This window comes from Chlorocebus sabaeus, chromosome 7 (assembly GCF_047675955.1).
Source record: "Chlorocebus sabaeus isolate Y175 chromosome 7, mChlSab1.0.hap1, whole genome shotgun sequence".
Lineage (NCBI taxonomy): Eukaryota > Metazoa > Chordata > Mammalia > Primates > Cercopithecidae > Chlorocebus > Chlorocebus sabaeus.
This window is the reverse complement of record NC_132910.1, coordinates 35,149,187-35,166,293: the sequence shown is the minus strand read 5'-3', so window position 1 is coordinate 35,166,293 and position 17,107 is coordinate 35,149,187.

The following is a 17,107-nucleotide window of genomic DNA, read 5'->3' as shown; positions in this document are numbered from 1 at the left end:
GTTTAAAGATCCCTAATATAAATGCACAATGTATGATACTCTACTATGTACTGGGACCTTTTCCTCATGGTGTGGGCCTGCCTCTCATGGGGTGTGTGTGTGTGTGTGTGTGTGTGTGTGCTATAACTGTATATTAAAAATTAACTTCAGGGATACACATAAGAGTATGAATCCTAACTAGGAAAATTTTCTTTTAAAATAACAAATGTATTTCAGTAGAAATTACAAAGGAGTATGTACCAGCTATTGCTTCTCTGATGTTTTTCACAGCAAAAGGATTATGTGTTACAATTTCTCTAAGATGAGCAGTCCAATACATACCCAAGGAATTCTCCAACACACTCTCAATACACTCTCAAAAGGTTAGAGAGCTTCCTCCCAGGAGGACTTCATGCAAAGATCGGCAAAACATAGCAAGGTTCTCTACCATGACTCCTTCTACCTCTCCTCACCTCTCTTAAATGTCTTGTTGTCATTGTTATAAATACTCAGATACCAAATGCAATCAAAATATCAATACAGAAGTGACCTCATTCATTTTTAACTAATGACAAAAACAAATTATATTCATGTTCTTGAGCTATAATTACTTTAGTGACCTACTCCAATTTACTTAATTTTGCAAATACAAAGTGACACACCTAACACAATATTTGATCAAGACATGAATACAGGCTTAAGCAGGAAATGTAACTTTACTAAGGTCTTTGTCAGAAATCCTAATCATTATCTAAAGAAGCAGATTCTTTGGATACACTATACTCCTACCTTCATTGAGAAAGGGAGTCTTCTTTTTCCCCTTGGTTGATCCACCTAAAAATATGAACATCTAAAATCTTACTTTACATTCAACAACTGGTGCACACATCCCTTTGTGATTTTTCTCCTTTTGTGAATTCTGTTAAACCTAATTTCCTCTGATTGGGTGCAAGAGCAAAAGTGCCACACCTTACTCAAAGGGTCATGAGGCAAGATGGCTTTCCACTGACTACATTTGTCATTTTAAAAGAAAATTAACACATTTACTTAATTAGTGTTTATATTATATATATTCTAGAAATTATTTTTAACATACAATGACAGCACACACACACACACACACACACCAGCATGTGTGTTCACACACACACATACACTATTTTTTTAAAAAATTCAAAGGCATATCTCATTAACTGTTGCTAAGGAATGTCAAATAGGTTTGTCCTAGAAAACACCCAGTTTCTATATCATTTTTCTCACAATCTCAAATACTTGAACATAGCTAAACACCATTATTTGCTTGCTTCTCTTGATCTGTTGTATTTGAATTTTAAACATTCTAATTTAGTTTCACAGTTAGTTTCCTTATTATTGACAATTTTTAGTTGAAACTAGTAAGGACCAATGCCTTTTACCTAAGAGTTAACGAAGAAATTTTTGAGGGGAAAAAATCAAAAATAGCACTTCTAGCTCTGGTTCCTGGCTCAAAGGGTAGGATCCACCAGATGGAACAGGGAACAGCACGGTCCTCCCACCCATTTGCTAATGAGCAGTCAAGCAGCAGTGTTCTGCACAACTGAAGGGGGAAGAGGTCCTTGAGGCCGCTGCTTCTCACAGAGGCTGCCATGGGGTGGCAATGCCCCAACTGAATGTGCATGAGATACATGAAGTAAGAGTTTGGAGTCTGGAATATAATTTTCAAATATAGGTTCTTATCTAGGGTGGGGGTCCTGTCTTGCTCACCTGTTTACAGGATTTACCCATTTATTTTTCTGTACAACAGGGTTTTGACAAATGACCTTTACCTGGAGTTAGCCAAGCTAAGGGGTTTGAGGGTTTGAGGGTATCTTTCAGAAAACCACCCTCATGTCTGACACCAACTGCAAGTTCAGGGATTTCCAAAAACACTCTCAGTTTTGATAATTTGCTGGAAAGGCTTACAGAATTCACTAAATGCTGTTATGTTAATGATTATTTTTATGACAGGGGAAGGATAAAAATTAAAATCAGCCAAAGGAAGAGACACATAGGGCAGAGCCTGGGAGAGTTTCAAACTCAAAGTTTTCATTATCCTCTAGATGGATTACCCTCTCAGCATTGATGTTTGACAATACTCACAGAGTATTACCAATCAGGGGCATTCACCTGAGCTTTTGTGCTCAAAGTTTTTTGGGGGGTTTCATTACATAGGCATGATTGATTGATTGACTGTCCATATGTTTAAAGTCAGCCTCCAGATCAACTGATGCAACTGACCCAAAGCTTCCACCCTAAGTCATATGGTAGGTCCTTCTGAAATGGCCAGCACCTACCCAAAGACTGTAAGATGTAGCCCACCCTACTCTAAGATCCAATGTGCCAGGCCACAACTCTAAACAAAGATATTCCTATCAGTGATGACATTGAGGCTCTCCCAGAAGCCAAGGGTAAAGACTCTATCCCTCTTTGGTGAAGGCCACATTCTCCTCACTTTAAATCTAATATTTTTAGCTAATGCTTTCCTGTATGAGGCAATTTAAAGAGGATTCATCAGCTGATGGATTGATGAGTGGCTTAGTATCTGTCCAAAAGGAACTTAGAGTCTATGAGGGAAAGAAAAGCAACCAATTACAATGGGTATAGTCTTGTGGGTGAAATAATATGGGCAAGCACAGGATGCTGTATGTTTCACCTATTATGGCCGCATAAGAAATTACCTAAATCTCGGTAGTGGAAAGCCATCGTTTACTACATGTGGACCAGGAACCGAAAGATGTCTTGTGTCTGCTCCATGATGTCTAGGACCTCAACTAGAAAACTTGAAGGCTGGGGCTTAAAATCCTCTGAAGACTCCCTTGTTCATGGATGCATCTGGCAGTTGATGCTGGCTGTCATCTAGTGGCCTCAGAACATCTCCACACGGACATCTCCATGTGGTCTTCAACATAAATTGCTTTGAGTTTTCTTAGAGCATAGTGGCCAAGTTCCAAAGACGGACACCCTGAGAGAGAGAGGGAGTACAAGTGAGCACCACGTGGAAGCCGTGCAATCTTCTAGAATCTAGCTTTGGAGCCACATACATCACTCCCACTACATTCTGTTCACCAAGACAGTTACAAAGTCCCATTCCATTTCTGCCTCAAGGGGCAGGAAATAGACTCCATATCTTGATAAAAGCAGCAGAATTCTAAAGAGCATGTGGCCATTGCTGTGGCCATTTCTGAGCAACACGATTAGCTATACTTTGCAAACACATAGAAATGACATGTAACCTGCACTGGAAGGTGGGCTCAGGGAAGAAAACAAAGTATGAATCATGACCCACAAGGTAAAAACTGCTTGATACTCAGAAATGAGTATGAGAAACAGGAACAAAACATAACAGCCATTTTGAAATCTCAAAAGACCATACACGCCTGTAAAGGATGAAACAGGTTTGACAGCAGGGGTGGAAGGTGGTCTCCAACTTCTGCCCAGATCTTGGTAGATCTTGAGCTGTTCTGGCTTGTTCACTCTTAGCAAAGGGCAGTGTCTTTGTTTTCTGCATTATCATACCTTGCCAGGGGTCCAGGACCCCACGCTCTATCCTGAGGATTTATAGATATCCATTAACAGAGGGCAGAAGCTGGGCAGTAGAGGGTGGGCCACAGAGTGCACTAGGTGAGGCTGACCAACGTCCTGGGGCACAGCCCAGCCTGCTGCAGATGCTGGCCATGCTGATGTTTATCTGCACTGCCTGGCCAAGAGGACAGCTCACAAGGCAGTGACCCCATGGAAGCTAGAGGGGGGTCTTCAGGTGCGCACCTGCTCCTTTTCATCTGGTACCTTCCTTCTTACCCTCTCCAGATGAAAAATCTTGATCTTGTTTGAGGGTAGGATAAACAAAATAAAGCATGTATTCTTACGCCCTACCTTATTATTGTCCTACTAATGGTATTTGAATTTAAAAATCAATATTTAGCACTTTTGTTTTCTGGCTTCATTCTCTCTAACCCAGCACTGTCCAAAAGCAATACAAAATGAGGCACAGACGTCATTTCAAATGTTCTAATAGCCACATTCAAAAGGTAAGAAGAAATAGATAAAACTAGTTTTAAAAATATTGTTTGTTTAATGGAATGTGTCTAAAATGTTTCATTTTAAACATGTAATCAACATAAAAATCATTAATGAGATATTTTACATCACTTTTTATACTAAAAAGTCTGGTGTGTATTTTACACTTACAACACATCTCAATTTAGATGTTAAATACTTGATCAATATTTAGATTACATAAAATGTGGAGTCAAAAAGTAGATCCACATACCAAAGATTGTTTGAGATACACCCAATAGCCTTCCAGTAATTGAATCCAGGATGAATTTTTAAATTTTAATTTAAATAAAATGAAATTAAGCATTTAATTATTTAGTCACACCAGTCACATATGACTAATTGAACAGCACAGTTTTAGATGCCCACGCTGGGAAACACCTCCAGAGAATAGGGTGGAAGGAACTTTAAAGACTGCCTGGAGGGTTAGGAGATGCACAGAACAGCTCATCATTTAAAATATGTTATATATATACATATATTTGTTCTAGGCATAAGAATATATTGTACAAAATTAGTGGCTATTCAGTACCAAGTTTAAAATTCTAACATTGACAGAAATCAAATGACCAAAAAGCAACAGGCCAAATGGAATCACCTCTTATTAAAGAAAAGGATTCCTGGAAATCCCAGCCTGGGGTCAGCGCTGCAGTGCGGGGCTGGTTCTGGTGAGGCCAGTTGTTGTTCCAACCCAGACAGATGAGAACTGCCCTCCCACCACCCGCCCCCTGCATAAGGGCTAACTGGCATTTCTCTTGTGCTCTTGAGCTGGATTCCTGTCTCTCCTGATCTAATATGTGATTAAATTGAATTGCTTTCTAAATCTGTTATGTAATTTGTATGTAATGCCCTTACTATTGGGTTTGAATACAATTGCAGTAGGATACACTAATTGATTTGTTTAATTTTATTTTCCATCCTTTGAATTGAAGCCTTTGGGACTCAATATGTAAAGTAATATGCAAATCGAGACTTTGATGCAAGAAGACTCGGCAGTTTTTTTAAACAGGATTCAAGCATTACTTGGAATCATTTAAGAGAGTAATTTCAAACAAAGCAACCTCTACTCGTCCTTCTGTGTGATTAAACTTTAGTGTGCACAAACATATATATACAAAACACACTAAAAGATCACTGATTGTTCATTGATTATATAGATCAAAGAACAATCATACTTCCTCCATGATTTTTCTATCTCTAACCCTAATATAAAATAGAATAAGGTTTTATAGGTTTGCATAACTTTCCACAGAATGAATGAAACAGAGAATAGTTGCAAAAGAGAGATCAGTCTATCAACAACTAGTGAGCACCTACTTTGGACTGATAATGATAACTAGTATTTACTATGTACTTACCAAACAGGCACTGTGGTCAGAAATTTATCTAGATTACTTTCCTTCTAGGGATTCAGTTAGGGACTTTCAGAGATACACAGACGATAAAAGGCACTCCCTGTATTCTAGAAGCTTAAAATTTAAGTGCCAAATGTTGGTATCAATCAAAAATGTTTTAGGAGTTGAAAGAAGAGACATCATTTGAACCAAAGGAGTTTTGTTTCCTATTTTTCTTATTCCCAAACTCTGTTACTGTGGATGCTACAAGTATAATTCTGATTCTAAGAGAAAAATAGCTTTAACAAGCAGCTAAGTTGATATTAAAGTGACTGGTCTTGGCCCTCCACTTCCTCCTTCCAAATAAATGCCATTTCTCTGGGTTTGGAAGAAATCACAGATTTCAAGCCCTGAATGTAATCTCTCAAGGGTTGTCACTGTTTCTAAAGCGTGGCTCACACAATAACAGCACTGGCAATTTCATCGCTCATCGCAGTTAATATATTTCAGTATGATCGAACCATAGTTTACAGGAAATTGCTAAACTATTGATGTCATGGATGAGGAAATCAGTACATGAGATAGCCAAGTCCTAAAAATCAGAGAAAATGAGAAGTTGAGGGAATGGAGCTTGTTCAGTTGCTGAGATAACATTAACAGTGTGAGTGCCATGGCTAAGATTTCAGCTTGGAGAGGATGGGTAACGGCAGACCCATGGCCTCAATGGGCAAGAAGAGGCTTCCTTGAGTCTAGATGTTATTGGTGGAGTAAGGCAAGCTTTTTCTCGGACATATGTGAACTCTCACAGGACATGAGCAGTTTTACAGTTTGGGGGTGGGGTTTAAGAGTTTTAGAAGTAAAGACATCTGCATCAGTCGACTCAGGCTGCCATAATAAAATACTAGACTGTGTGGCTTAAACAACAGAAATGTATTTTCTCACAGTTCTGAAGGCTGGAAAGTCCAAGATCAATATCCAATAGGGTTCAGTTTCTTGTGAGTGCTCTATCCCTGACTTGCAAATGACCACCTTCTCACTATGTCCTCACATACTCCTCACATACATCCTCTCTCTGTTTTCCTTTCTCATAAGGATACCAGTTCTATCAGATTAGGGCCCCATGCTTTTGATCTTACTTAATGTTAATTACCTCCTAAAAGCACTATATACAAATACAGTGACATTGAGGGTTAGGACTTAAACATATAAGTTGGAGGGGGGCGTGGGACACAAATTAGTCCACAGCAATGTCCAAAGAGCAAGAAGTCTAACCTCTTTGTCTTTCAGATGAAGAAACTAAAGTTACTCTTTTTATGTACTTTTTTCCAGCAAGAATCAAAAGCTAAAAATAATTCAACAGGTGCTAGGTGTCCACATTCTAAAATAAGAGGCTAAACTACATAAGTTGGATGTGCTGAGAGACTGGAAATCATGCTAACATCATATGGTTACCACTTTCAAGCTACACGAGAGGAGAAAAGAATTCACATAGGCATTAAGGATATTGGAAAGAGGGGATTTTAATGCAGATGTTGGGGAGAGAGGATATTGAAGAGAAAATATTGTTCCTGAGCTGCATTGTGTCTTTCCCCAACTTCAAAGGGGGAGAATAATGGGTCACTTTCTCTTCAAGGAGATGTAACAAAAACTTGGCAAGTGACCCCAGGAATTTGACAGAGAGACACTGGTGCCTGACTCTCAAGAGTGTAAGTCTAAAGCTGAAAGATTATGGCTAGATTAGATTGCAGCAGAGTAAAGAGAAAGGACTCTACAGGGAGATGGCTGAGCTTTATATGAAAGACAACCACCCCACAGAGTAAACTGACCTCACCAGAAGTTCAAGAGGCTGCAGTCAGAGGTCCCCGGTGGGGGACCTCTGATGAACTCACCAAAGAGTCCCATGAGAACAAGCTCCAGTTACTGTGTACCTGCTGCATAAAGAGCTCACCGGTGTCAGATTCTAGAGTAACCACTCCATGTGCTCTTTATCCCTTGTCCCGGTACTTCCCACACCCTCCCGTCCTGAGCCTGACCCATCAGGGATCAGAAGCAGCAACTGGCAGAATGGGGGAGGAGTGAATTTCAGAAAATGCTGTGAGCACTTTTTGGACTTATCATCACAAAATGTTTTGTTTTAAGGTGGTCTTTATCAAGCTAAGCACAGGTGCATGAGTAACCCTATCAAGATCAATCTCAAATGCTATATCTCATTGCTAACTATTATGCACATACAAGTATACCTCAAAGTTGTTTACCTATAACAATACCTAAAACTTTGAATAAAACTTCGAGTAAGTTAAATGAACTTTATGCGTGGAATGCTAACTGTACGTGAAAATAAATATGTTCCTGATGTCTTGTTGACAAAACACCCAGGGATAGAGAAAATGTTGATGAGCTAGAAATCAGAGAGACCTAACTTCTAGGGCCAGCTCCACCACTAACTTTTTCTAGGGCCTTGAGTAAGTCTCTCTGGGCCTCATTGCTAAAGCAAAAGCAATTCTGTGAATTACAGTAACATGCTTACGCTGTGTTTTGATACTGTAGATTTCATCTTTTTTTCAACTGAACTTTGAACATGCTCTAACACCTCTGCCTGTGAAGAAATGAACTGAGAAATCCAAGCAGAATATTAAACATCTGCTTATATGTTTCCCCAGGGAATCTTCTGCTAATATTACACATTGCAACAACACTGCTTGAATAGTTTATTAATGACAGCAAAACAGAGTGAATGCTACATATAATGATAATAACAATAAAGGTTATTTATACTCTGCCTAACTTTTAGATAGCTTTAGAAGCCTTACAGATATGCACTTAAACCACTAGCAATATTTTAAAAAAAAATGAAATGGGACAAACTTCCTTTGGATATGCAAAAAAATCAGAATGATGTGTTTTAATTCCAGGAGAACTAAACTGTGGATAGTTGTCCTGTGAGTCTAAATTTATAAACATCTACATCCTATTTTTGTTCCAGGGCTTAAAATATATCCATGAGTATATCAAACCATTATTTCAGGTGAAAAGAAAGTCCTGACTTTGAAAGTAATAATCGGTGTATCCAACCCAAGACCCGGTGCATCTTGGCATTCCCAGTTCTCCATGAAGAACTTCCTTCTAAACCTTAGTGCCTGAGAAAGTTAGAATTGAAAGAAAAGGATGGGAGAAAAGGGAGAAACAGAGATGGTAGAATAGTAATGATTACCCATTGTCTCATTTGCAAACTTTATCTGGGAGGGTAAAGATACTCTATGATGACTTCTTGACCTTCCACTCGCCCACCTCTGAGGTCAAATATCTATCAGCAAACTGTCGATCAGGTCAAATATCTTGTAGTAAAAATACATATTTACATGAAGTTTTTATGGAAACACAAACTTGATAAAATATATCCAATGAAAGGTAAATTCTCAGACTGGAATACATCCTTCTATTCCTGGAAACTGCCCCAACCCACACCTGCCTAAATCCTTTACATACCTAATTTTAATCATATCTAGACTCAGATATATTGTATTCTTTGGTGAGTTTGTATAATGATTCAAAAATTTTGTGATTTGTATTCTCTCTCCTATCTTCTAAGGAAGGTAGATTTCCATATCTGGGGTATCTTTGTCTGTTGAATGGAGTAATGGGTGAAAGCACGTAAGTTTGGATGAGTTGGGGCATAGCTATGTTACTCTGAGTAAGAAAGATCCAGGTGTTGGGGACTAGAATTGGGAAATGTACAGACTACAGGGAAAGAGAAGAGGTAACAGGAAGACCAACATGAAAGGGCCACACAGAGACTTAGAAAGAGAAGGCCAAGGAGGGGGTTTGCAATACAAAGCTGCTTGTCATGCACTGTATTTTCACCCCTCACTCCCTTCTATATATCCTCAAGGAAATCAGTGTCACTCATCAATGCCTGATGGAGTCCATTTTCATCTTGAAGACTGTAAAGAAATACTGAGTCTTACTTAGAAGGTAGTAAGTATGGGAGTGGGAGGGACAAAAACAAAGATGAATGTGAAGGTAGACATCATATGGGTTATGTATGACACAAAAATAAATTATCCACTTTTTCACTTATTTTTTAAAATTATCAGGTACCTAATGCCTTCCAGAAAATTTATGCATAGGTTATATCAGGAATCTTCTGGTTGCAAGTAATAGAAACTAATGATTCAGAAAAAAAGAGACCCTCTCTTTCTCAGTTTCTGTACATCAAATCTCAAGAAAGTCTCTAATTGGCCGCAGTTATTCACACATACCTGAACAAATTACTGTGTCCAGGAATGTGGAATACTCTGAATGACCCAACATACAATTGCCTCCAGAAATTAATAAAAATTAATGAAACGAAAAATCAATGACTTTATTTTGTTTTACAGTCAGTTTCCATTTTTACCTCTTTAACTATATAAGCATTTTAAGGATAGAAATTAAACATTATTAGTCTTTGAATCCTCAGCACCTAGGATAATACATGGACTAATATGGGCACTAAATAAATGTTTGATAACTGAATTAGTGGATATTCTGGACCATTTGCTCTTCCTCTTTCTCGAGTGCTCATTAGTCTCATCCTATCTTCAATAGTCCCCTCCCCAGCCTACACCTTCTTCCACTTCCCTAAGAATAAAAGATTAACTATAAGTAATCAACCTTGTCATTTGTAACATCTTATTGATTGAATGTTGGTACAAATGATTGATTGAATACATTTTATGAAAAACTAGTAGAATGTTCAATTTTAGGTAAATTGAAAATTTAAGAACAAATTTAAGTACCTAAATCACATAAAAGTTATACTTAGCTTGGAAACGTTAACAAATTTCAAGTTTATTTCAGGCCCTTAAGAATTTACTACTGCAAAATATGCTGTAACTGTAGCATATGATCTCAGCAGAAGGCCTGATTGACTAAAGCCTTATTAATCTAACTGTCCCTATTCATCATTCCATGTTTAAGTAATGCGAAGTTTCATCAAGGTTGCCAAAAGACAATGTTAATTGTAAAAACGGGGGGAAAAAAACAATTTGCAATGACATTGACATATTTTTAATATAAGACATCCCCATGTCAAAAAGTTTGTTGTTCTCATTTGAACAATTTATTAAGATGGTGTATGTATGTTTTCATGTGTATATATATATTTACTTGTACTGTGTATGTATTTCTGTTATAACAAAAGGATTGAAAACAACAGTATCTTTAATAAAACAGAAGTATATGTTTTTTTCTCACAAGACAGTTCAGCTAGAAGATCCAGGGCTGATATGATTGCCACAAGCATCAGAGGCCCAGCTCCTTTTATCTACAGCCCCAGAGGACTTCATGCTCACATTCTAGCCAGGAGGAGGCAGAGACACTTCCTTGGGCAAGTTTTACTTCTTTCTTTTAAGAGCACAGTGTGGATATTGCACCTGTCGCTGCTGCTCTTATTACATTAGAACTTAGTTGCTTGGTCACAACTAGCCACAAAGAAGGCTAGGATACACTCTTTAGGTAGGTAGCCATGTGATCAGGTAGATATCTATTAGTATATATATTCTGCCAGAAAGGGAGAACAGCTATTGGGGGATAACCACCGTCTCTGGTAGTGTGTTTTGTTGTTGTTGTTGTTGTTGTTGTTCCTTCATAATAAAATGAGATTTTTTTTCCAACTATCTATTCAATAAAGATCCAAACTTCTATAAAATCTCTGTAGTCAATTCACCAAAATCTGTTTTAGCCAGCGTTCTCCAGAGAAACAGAACCAATAGGAGAGAGAGAGAGAGAGAGAGAGAGAGATTGAGAGAGAGAGAGATGAGTAGGGAGTTATTAGGGGAATTGGCTCACTCAATTCTGGGGGCTAAGAAGTCCCGTGACAGGCCATCTGCAAGCTGAAGAGCCAAGGAAGCTAGTAGCATCGCTCAGTCCAGGTCCAAAGGCCTCGGAACCAAGGAAGTCAGTGGTGTACCCCTGTGTGAAGCTGAAAGCCCAAGAGTCCAGGGGGCCACTGGTGTGAGTCCCAGAACCCAAAAGCCAGAGAACTTGGAGTTCTGATGTCCAAGGGCCAGAGAAGAGAGAGAGCAAGAATGCACCCTTCCTCCACCTTTTTATTCTATCCAGACCCCCAGCCAATTGGATGGTGCCAGTGCACATTGAGGGCAGATTTCCCCTACCAATTCACCAACTCAGATACCAATCTCCTTCAGAAACAGCCTCACAGATATACCTGGGGCAACCCAATTATTCTAATCAAATGCCAAACCACCTGGGTTTCCTTTTCACAAAAGAGGGACAGCCTCAGTACCGACTGAAGCACTGAGAATAAATAATGCAATGATTGAGAATAAATAGTGCTTTACCAGCGATCTGGGTATCCTTTAATTCAGTCAAACTGACAACCAAAATTGACTATCAGAAGTTCACCCCTTGTCAACCCGGTACCATACTCACCTCTTTAAACCACACTTAATCTCCACATAAAAACAATAACAAGGCTATAGTTCCTCCTAGTATGATACAAGTATCCTGTGTACACCAAAAATGCACTAATCACTTTTCCAGAAGAGGAAGTAAAGTCCTTAAATGATGTTCACTCCTCTTCTGATATCCCACAATGTAAATATTATGATATAAAATTAACAATACTTAAATACCCATATAAACTCAATGCATTTTACATTATATGAGAAAGGAATAAGAGAAGAAAGAAAACAAAGATATTTTCTTTGTATATATATGTTTATATATGTATATACATACATACATATGTAGTATATATATTTATATACGTATATACATACATATGTAGTATATATATTTATATGTGTATATATACATACACACATGTGTAGTATATATTATATATGTATACATACACATACATACATATGTATTTTATATATATACACTCACACACATACATGTATATGAATACATACAAAAGTATTCTTAAAATAGAGAGAAAGTACTCATGGCAATTACAGCCCGCATGTCTGTAACTACTAATCACGTGGTTGTAGCTGGTATGTATAACCACCTTCTTCTATTACCCAATCTATATTCCCTTTCCCTTCAAGAAGCACCTCAGCTAATTATGGTTCTTTACCTGGCAGAGTGACCCAATCCTTCATTCCTGAAGGATCTGAGTCATTCCTAGTCCTGCCCAGATATGGTGGTTGTAATTTCCCATTGATCTTAATCACAAGGCCTGGTAATACTAAGAGACTCTCTGAGAGATATCCTGTATTCCCGACATACTCTTCCTAACCTCCATTGTGGAGTAGCAGTCCACATCAATCACCCCAGCCAACACCTTTACTCTCCTCTCAGCCTGCTGAGTCAGAGGCATGAGGACCCCAGAGTGGCCAGGTGGCAGTCTTAACTTCTAGCTCCATGCAATATTTGTTGTGTCTCCTGGTGGGAGTAGTTTTCCCTCTGGGACTAAGACCTCCAGACCACCAGAGCATAAAGTTGTAAGAACAAGAAGCAAAAATTTTGCCGGTGGGTCATTAGGGGTAATGGTGAGTAATGCCATTCCCATTTCCCCTTGATCCCTAGACCCATGGATTCTGGCGATGGGAGACACAGTAACAATATTGGACACTAATTCAGAGCATGTACAGCCTTCTGGAGAACATGGTCCAGGTCCTGAAAAGAATTGTCACCTAGCTGGCACTGTAACAGACTGTGGCGGAAGATGGTAAGACCAGTGAATTCCATGAGCAAGGGTCCATTGCTGCACTTCATTGGCTGCAAGTAATAACAGGCTGTGTGTGCTATCACCCTCAGGACACTGAATGAAAAAGATCACAGCAATGCCCACAAGTTAACATAAGATGAGATGAGAGGCAGGGATGTTTTATTGGCGTTGCACAGAAGTGTCATGGCAGCACAATGGGGTTTTACTTTTCAACTTGAACTTGAAAGAGAGAATGACTCTGTCAAAAGCAATGCTAAATAAATGCTCTTCCCAACATCATCGCTGTCAGCAAAACATAATGGCAGAGAGAACAAACCCCCAAAGAAAACCCAGAAGCACAAGGATCAGATGAGAGAGAGAGAAATATGATACCTTTTCCTGGGGTTGACGAGGAAAGTAGGGGGCAACCACTGTCCAGATTATAGTTTGGGAGGAGCAAAGCTTTCTAGAGAAATAAACTTGTAACCATTTAGTATTTAAAGACCATATTTTGAGTATGTGCATAAGAAAAGATTTATTATAAAATTTCTTGATGTCAGAAGCAGACTTTTTTTTTTTTTTTTTTGACAGAGTCTTGCTCTGTCACCCAGGCTGGAGCACAGTGGCATGGATATGGCTACCTCCTGGGATCAAGCGATCCTCCGACCTCAACCCTGCCATCCCTGGCTAATTTTTGCATTTTTTTTTTTATAGAGACAGAGTCTCACCATGTTTCCCAGGCTGGTCTTGAACTGCTGGGCTCAAGCGATCCACCCTCCTTGGACTCCCTCAGTGCTGGGAGTACAAGCATTAGCCACCATGCCCAGCCCAGAAGCAGACTTTTTTTTTTTTTTTTCACCCAGGCTGGAGTGCAGTGGCACTATCTCGGCTCACTGCAACCTCTGCCTCCTAGGTTCAAGTGATTCTACGCCTCAGCCTCCCGAGTAGCTGGGCGGCTGCCACTACGCCCAGCTAATTTTTTATTTTTAGTAGAGACGGGGTTTCACTATGTTGGCCAGGCTGGCCTTGAACTCCTGACCCCAGGTGATTCACCCACCTCCGCCTCCCAAGCATGCTGGGACTATAGGCATGAGCCATCGTGCCCAGCCAGAAACAGACATCTTAAAATAGCAGTGAAGTGAAAGAATGCATGGGACCCACAGAGGACCACATTCTCTGCCACAAGGTGCCAAGGCCTTGCAAAAAAGTAATCCAGTATGGCCTCACTGACAGCTATCATCAGTCCTGTAGCGAAAAAGACTGCAGATCATCACCAGGTAACACCCTCTGCATATTCTTTGAAAATTATTATACATAAATATATTTAATTATCTGTAGTTTTCATTGCAGAGGTAGTTTAGTCATTCTAAACAGGCTGTTTTGCCTTCTTCATAAGGCCACAGGGTAAAGAGCCCCTCTATCCAGACTTCTACTTTAGGAAATACTACCGCAAGCACCCAAAGATGAATGCATAAGGATGGTTATTGCATCCATACACAACAGAAACGCACATGGTCATTAAAAAGAAGAAAGCAAATAAATGTAGAGAATGGTCTAATTTATTCTCCTAAATGCTCATTAATGCATATGACCTTTCTGAAAATAATTAGAGGGAGTGGGGCAGAGACTTAACACCTTCACCTTCTTACATTCTGAACTATTTTGAGTTTTTATTATAAATAAACATTAGTTTTTTTAAACGGGTTAATAAAAACAATTCCTTCAAGGCACTGGCATATAAATATCTGAAATGACAAGACATCCTCTCCCTGGGCCATGATTCTAGAATGGGCATTACCAGGTCAGCAGTATCTCCCAAAGAATATTGCCTTCACAGGATGTATTGCTGTCTGATTCTAACTAATGTTGCATTGGCAGCTAGAAATCCCTGGACTTGAGGATGTGGCCTCAATCTCACTAATCATCCTTAATGTAAACATCTTATTATTTTCTCCATTATGAAAAAGGACCCTGGGACATCTCTTATGCTCCCAGCAGACAAATCCAAAGCTCCTAGCTGCAGAAAGTCATGGAAAATGCTATGAGAAGCAATGTGGGGAAATGATCAAATCCTTGAACTCAGAATTGTAGAGGTCCATCCTTCTGGCATGAACTATGAAATCTGAAAGTTCTGAGCTCTTTTCCTGGCTCCACCACATCTTAGGTGTGTAGTCCTGCACAATTTATTGATTTTGTCTCTGCTTTGTCACCTGTAAGTTACCATACTATAACCTAACTCATTTGAACCTTGTGAGAATTAGGTTAGTGAATGCATGGAAAGCTTTTAACAAGTACCTAAGCAAAGTCCTATGATTCCTGTAAGCCCCAGCCAACTATCTAAGTGCAGGTTTTCCTACAAGATAATCAAGCCATGTGCCTGTTTTATGTTAGCCAATGTCGGTCAGTGCTGACAGTCTACAATATATTAAGTTTTCTATGGAAGTCAGGGTGAAGAGAAAACATAAATGAGACTCTCATCATAGAACCGGAGTCAACAACTCAACTCAATATTTACTCAGAGTCTACTATTACAAAACACAGTGATTGACTGAAGATTTTTAAAAATACACCATATTCTACCCTTCAGGAGCTCACAAACTTATGGTAAAGGTAAGTCAAAAGTGAATACTCTTTAATTCACAATCAAATGTCATGCTTATGAAAGAATAGAGAAGGGAAAGCAATTTCAACTGAGGGAACATGAAGCGATTTTATGGAGGAGTTATGGTTTGAACTAAGTTTTGCAGAATGGCAGCTTTGAAAGAAAGAGCATTCAAGGGAAATAGAACAGTGCATGTAAAGATGTGGAGAACGGGGAATGCAGTCTATTTGGGAATAAATTTACTAGGACTGCCACAACAAAATATCACAGATCATGTGGCTTAAACAAGAGAAATTTATTTCTCACTGTTCTGGAGGCTGGAAGTCCAAGATCAAGGTGTCGGCAGGTTTAGTTTATTCTGAGACTTCTCTGCTTGGTTTGCAGACGACTGCCTTCTCACCATGCCCCACATGGTCTTGAGTCTGTGCACAAACACCTCTGGTGTCTCTTTGTGTTTCCAAATCTCCTCTTCTTACGAAGACACCAGTCAGACTAGATTAGGGCTTACTCTAAAGAATTCATTTTAACTTAATTATCTCTATAAATACCTTATCTTCAAATATAGCCACATTCTGAGGTACTGAGAGTTAGAGCTGCAATGTACAAATTTTAGGGAAACACAGCTCAGCCCATAATGCTGTGACCTCTGGCCCTCCAGATTCATGTCCTTCTCACATGCAAAATACATTCACCTCCATCCCAACAACCCCAAAATCTTATCATATTCCAGCATCAACTATTATGTCCCAAATCTTATCTAAATATCATCTAAATCAAGTTTGAGTGAGATTCAAGTTTGATTCATCCTGAGGCAAATGTTTTGTCCACCTGTGCACTTGTGAAACTAGACAAGTTACCTGCTTCCAAAACACAGTAGTGGGACAGGCATAGCATAGACATTCTCATTTCAAAATGAAGAAACCAGAAAGAAGGGGTCATAAGTCCCAAGGAAATCCAAAACCTAGCAAGGCAAACTCCATTAGACTTTAAGTCTCCTTAATAATCCTCTTTGGCTCTGTATTCTGTCCTCTGGTGCACAGAAATGACAGTCCCAATTTCCAGGCTCACTGGGGCAGCAGTGTCACCTTTGCAGCCCTGGTATCTCTTTATTGGCCCAAATTTTCTCCTCTTATGAGGATACCAGTCAGATTGGATTAGGGACCACCCTAAAGATTTCATTTTTAACTGAACTCTTTAAAGTCCTAATCTCCAACTACAGTCACATTTTGAGAAGCTGGGGGTCAGGATTGCAACATGGAAAATTGGGAGGGATACAATTCAGCCCATAACAAATAACAAGTAATGTGATGGAAGTAAATAATGCATGGGAAAGCACATGGGAAGCGGTAGATAAAATAATAGGTAAAATAATGCAAACATTATGAGTTCTTATTATCAACCAGGTACTATTCTAAGAGCTTGTTTACACAAAGTCACTTGAGCCTCACAATGGTCCTA